General features: G+C 38.3%; 1 long non-coding RNA gene across 1 annotated transcript in view; it reads left to right on the forward strand.

The window, feature by feature from the left end:
* The window catches only part of LOC107184065, a 9,546-nt gene extending 3,959 nt beyond the window's left edge, over positions 1-5,587 (forward strand). Inside the window, exons 2-3 of the long non-coding RNA XR_001514889.1 lie at positions 621-785; positions 5,534-5,587. This is a non-coding gene — a long non-coding RNA (uncharacterized LOC107184065). The remainder of the gene's footprint in view (positions 1-620; positions 786-5,533) is intronic.
* Positions 5,588-5,745: the final 158 nt, after the last annotated feature.

The raw sequence follows: 5,745 nt of genomic DNA on the forward strand, positions 1-5,745 counted from the left end.
GAAGAGTCCTACAGAATGATTTCCTAACAAAATGCAACCTGCAGCTGCCTGGAGAACAATTCATTGTCATGTTAAAGCTTATGTACTTAATGAAATAACTTGTTAGTAACTGACAATCCTAGTGTGGTTTGTCTAGCATTAAGATAAGTTAGGAGTCTGGGCTGAGCAGTAAAGGTAAGGATAGCTCTATCCAGGCTAATTTTCAGCGTATGTCTGGAAATACACATAAAATACCTACTTGGTCTTCACTCTCGAAATGTGAATTAATGTACTTGGCTGTTTTGATAAATTAATACTCTTAGTAATAACGTTAGTAAAATGTAATATTCTTTGTAGAGCGTCGGATAAGATGGGTGTATCCTGTCAATTTTAAGACCATAGAAAATTTGTTCTAAAAGGCTTAGTTTTTCCTATTTGAACCACAGAGACACAGCATTGAGATGCCTATTTTATGTATTTGCAATTTAGTCATGCTCTTTGAATTGTTTAGTGCATTTAATGTAAATAAATAAAGTTATGTATTTTAAAACTGCTTGTTGAGAAATTGTCCAGAATGAACATAATGAAATAAAAATTTTAAAGTTTTTCTTAGTTGTGACAGTTTTTCTTTTTTGTTACAGTAAATGAAACAACCCTATTGAGGTAATACGGGAAGCAGCAACAATTACCAAAGTGATTTACCTGTATTAATAATTTAGTGTCTATGGCATCTGTATTTGTATCCTAATTTCACCATTGAGGAAGTGAAATCAGCAAAATTTCTTTGCAAGAAGAATATAAAACTGGTAAATGGGTCTGAATTTAAATTCATGTCAGTCTGTTTAGAAAGGTTAATTTTTACATAGTTTTTATAATCTGATGTTTAAATCACACCTGAATTTGCTTAATTTGGAGATTGATTTGGTTCCTAATAATGTTGAAGAGCTCCAAGTACAAATTATAAGTTTAGTTATTTTTACTTATTGATAAATTGACGTTTAAGCTAAGAGAGGAAACCAAAGTATGAAACCTCTTTAACTGGCTTTTATTAAATACCCAAACGTTTGTTGATTACTAAGGTTTGAATGTTTCTTAGTGGAGCTGTACTATATTTAAAATTGAATATGTTCTGAGCAACTCAGAATTCAAAAAATGTATGGGTGTTCAAAAAAATAGTCAATATTTTAAAAATAAGATACTAGGTTGTACTTTTGATGGTAAAGCAACTATCAAAATTGCAGTCCTGTGTAGTTTTGAGTCTAAAGTAAATGACATTGCAAATACAGGTTTGGTCATTAATGAGAAGTGTTGAGCATGGCGTAGAGGTGAATAAAAAACCTTACCTTGGCCGAAACCGGTTTGGCTCAGTGGATAGAGCGTCGGCCTGTGGACTGAAGGGGGTCCCAGGTTTGATTCCGGTCAAGGGCATGTACCTGGGTTGCGGGCACGTCCCCAGTGGGAGATGTGCAGGAAGCAGCTGATGGATGTTTCTCTCTCATCGATGTTTCTAACTCTCTATCTCTCTCCCTTCCTCTCTGTAAAAAATCAATAAAATATATTTAAAAAAAAACAAACCTTACCTTGATAGCAAGTGGTACCAAATCAAATGTTCAGTGCACTATCTCCATTCAGACTGCAAGATTATATCTGGCCTGAAATTAGGGAGAATGTACAGTTCATAGAGAAAATGAGCATTGACCTGTTTACATGTTTATAAAGTATATGTACTGTGAAGTTGCTAACAAACCAATTTGACTTCAATTTACATAGGCTAAAGGTTTGAAAGGCTGTTAATCTTTAAAGGAATCACTTTCCTGTATTTAAATTGCCTCTTGGCCTATTGGCTAAGATTAAGTGTATATTTAATAGAGATGTAATCCTCTAGAACAGTGATGGCGAACCTTTTGAGCTTGGCCGTGTCAGCATTTTGAAAAACCCTAATTTAACTCTGGTGCCATGTCATACATAGAAATTTTTTGCTATTTACAACCATAGTAAAACAAAGACTTATATTTTTGATACTTATTTTATACTAGAGGCCCGGTGCACAAATTTGTGCACCAGTGGGGTCCCTTGGCCAGGCCTGTGGGATTAGCCAGAAACCAGCTCTCCGATATCCCCGAGGGGTCCTGGATTGTGAGAGGTCGCAGGCCAGGCTGAGCATCTCCACTGGTGCATGACCAGGGTGGGAGAGACCTGGGAGGTTGGCTAGTCAGGGAGGGGCTATAGGAGGGCTTCAGGGCATGTCCGGCCTGTCTCGCTAAGTCTGGACCCCAGCAGCAAGCTAACCACCAGTTGGAAAGTCTGCCTCCAGTGGTCAGTGCACATGATAGCAAGCAGTTGATTGGCCTTAGCATATCATTAGCACATTATGCTTTGGTTGGTTGAACAGCCAACCGGACACTTAGCATATTAAGCTTTTATTGTATAAGATATTTAAATGCCATTTAACAAAGAAAAATCAACCAAAAAATGAGTTTGTGTGTTTGGGAATCGCCATCACTGCTCTAGGAAAACTGTTGAACAGATTGGGGGAGCTGGGACTTGTGAGAGGAGATGACAGTTGTCTACATACAAGGCAAGTATGTATGCCCTTTGAACCACTTACTGGCTTTAGACAGTAAGTACATCAAGTTCAGATACATCTTCCAACACAAAGAATGCAAAGGCCAAGGTCCAGTGAAGACTCCTGCTGTGATTCTAGAATGATTGTACACTTGCAAGGGAAGGTACTTCACTTCACTACAATTAGGTGTTACAATTCAAGATATAAAGCCCTGGAACTTGCAGATGCATTAGAATCTTTGGGGTGTGAGTAAGGCTGGATGCTACGGCAAGCGTTTTGAGAGGTCCGTAGATATTTGTATTTAAGAATGTAACTGCTGCCATACATTTTACAAAATGAGCCATAGGAAAAAGCAGAACATCAACATTAGAATTCATGTGGAGGTAAGAGACTAAGTAGGACTAGAGAACAGACATTTCATATACTTTATTAGTGTTTTTTTATGTATTTTTATTTCGGAGAGGAAGGGAGAAGGGATAGAGAGAAACATCAATAATGAGAGAATCATTGATTGGCTGCCTCCTACTGGGGATTGAGCCCACAACCCCGTCATGTGCCCTTGACCAGAATCGAACCCTGGCCCCTTCAGTCTGTAGGCACTATCCACTGAGCCAAACCAGCTAGGGCTATTTCTTAGGTTTAGAGCTGACTTGGGCTTTGGCATGACACCTTTTAGCTAGAGCCAATCTTATATTTGCTGGGGTTTTCTTTGCTCCCAACTTTAAGCAATATTCCATAGACAACTGGTAAACGTTTGGCACCTAATACATTGAGTGTGTAATCGGGGGTTTCCTTGGGGGTTGGCTCTTAGACTATAGTCTTCAGAGTCCTTCTGGCCAAGAGATTTTCTAGTCCTCTGTCTCAGAATTGTGAAACTTGTATACTTCCATGTGTTTTTTTTTTATTTTCACTGATACCTAAATTTCTGTTTAAATAGGATGTAGTTTGTGCCATGTTCTAAACATTTCTTATCTCTGCTCTTAATTGCGGTTAGTCACAACAATAGACTTCTTTTAAAATGACATCTTTCCTTGAGTATTCAATAATCATCTTAATACAATGACCTTTTATTGAAGTGTTGTACCTACCATTGTTCCCACTGCACTATTATTCTGCAGGCTTTTCATGGACTTGACATTTGTTTGGAAAAGTTTCTGTCCACATAACCGCATGATTTAATCATGTTTCCTTTTCAGTCTTTGTACCAATGTCAAGTCAAAGGAGCTCTACTTAGCTGCATACTCTATTCTCTCCTGGGTCATTTTCCTAACAGAAGACTAGTAGAATCACCTGGAATCTTAGAAATTGCAGGATGTGAGTGAGGCTCATCCCTAAACCTTGAATTGGCATTTTTGTATTTTTAAATGCTGTCCCTACCTTCAAGAAGGCAGGGGTTTGAGCTGTTTGGTTCATTTATGCCCATTCATCTAAAACAGCAAGCCAGTCCATGAAATGTGTTTGATAGGTTTTGCATAAACAGTGGAAATGCCCATGGTGAATGATTGCTGGATGAGGCATGCTCAGTGGTGGTTAACAGAAAAAAAGGAAGGCATTGATTTGCTAGTATCAATGGGATTCTAAGGTATAAGTATATTACCAAATATCTGGTAGAAAGAGTTGATAAGCAGGAAGTAGGCATTCACAGGATCCAGTAATACAACAAAAACGAAAACTGAAGGTTCAAGAAATTAGGAAACTTGCCCCGTATTCCATTTGTCTGGCAGTTTAATGGTGATATGTTGGAAGTAAGGTTGAACTCCACTTTTAAATATCCAGATGAGTAGCTGGCTTTCAGACCACCAGGTTAGTAAACTCTTAAAAGGCATACTGGAGGAAGGTGTACAGTGACAGGTAGATGCTTTTGTTGCCTGGGTAAAGTAAGTCTATCTCACAGCTTCTGTTTACTCCATATTCTCAAATCCCCAATTTTTGGTTATCAAACAATTTGGCATTCTTAAAATATCAAAACTGACCAAAACAATAATGGGTATTGAAACTTCTCTTCACCCCAGCAGAAGTTTTAAGGAATATAAGAAATTCCTCACTAGTATATGTGCCTTGAATAAATTGAGTTGTGTCTTTGGTGCTCTGGGACAAACATCAGCAAAACCAGAATGCTTGAGGAATATTATAAGAAATTAGTCTTTTCAGATTAATTTTAGGCAACAACAGAAATTGGCACAGCAGTTTTTTCCCCTCATAGCCTTTGTGAAGTTTACCTGGTTTGTGGGCCCATGAAAATGTGAACTCCAACTTGAAGACTGCTCTTCTAAGTTACCACGGGATACTTGACTAATTGGTTGAAAAATTTAAAGAACTACATACGGAGCTTCTTAGCGTAGTTTAAGAGGGAACTTTGGGGTTTCATTGTTTTCAGCATTTTTACCTTATTCAGCAAGATAACCTATTATAGCTATCTCAGTTTCTGTCCAGCACAAAATCCTCCATTGCCCACCTTCAGAGTTTCAGGACAAGTTTAGGTCCCAGGTCCAACTGAACTAGCCTAAAGGATAAGATTTTCAGGCCTGATCCTCCCGTACCATGTCTTATCGTTAACAGTGACAAAGCTTTAATTCCCATAAGCACACAAAGTACCTACCTAGATGGAGTGGATTAAGAAAAGATACTTGAGAGTACAGTACTAAGGGTTGTGGGTTATCCATCTCGGCTGGCCCCAAACAGCATAATTTCAGAAGAGGAAAGTGGTGGAAAGAATTCACAGGCTTGTGATGTTCACCTGGATTTAGGTCTCCATTTAAATGTTTCTTCAAAGGCCTCTGACGATATTACTTAGGTCTTTATCATTTGTTTTGTTAAAAACGCTGCACAAGTTATCTTACAGTTCTGTAGATGACTCAGGTGACACTAGGTTAAAATTAAGGTGTCAGCAGGGCTGTGTTTCTGGCAGCTAGGGGAAGAGAATCCAGTGCATTTTCCAAATTCTAGACACTGGCATTCTTGACTCATGGCTTCTTTCTCCATTTTCAGATCCAGTAACAGCAGGTCTAGTCTGCACACCATCATACTCAGCTCTGCCAGCATAGGAATCTTGTGATTTCGTTGAGCCCACCCAGATATCCCAGACTAATCATTTTAAGGTCAGCTGATTAGCAGCCTGAATTCCATTTGCTGCCTTAATTCCCCTTTACTATATTTCCCCTTTATTATATATTTATATATAATATAAATAATATAAATAT

This window comes from Myotis davidii, unplaced genomic scaffold, assembly GCF_000327345.1.
Source record: "Myotis davidii unplaced genomic scaffold, ASM32734v1 scaffold419, whole genome shotgun sequence".
NCBI lineage: Eukaryota > Metazoa > Chordata > Mammalia > Chiroptera > Vespertilionidae > Myotis > Myotis davidii.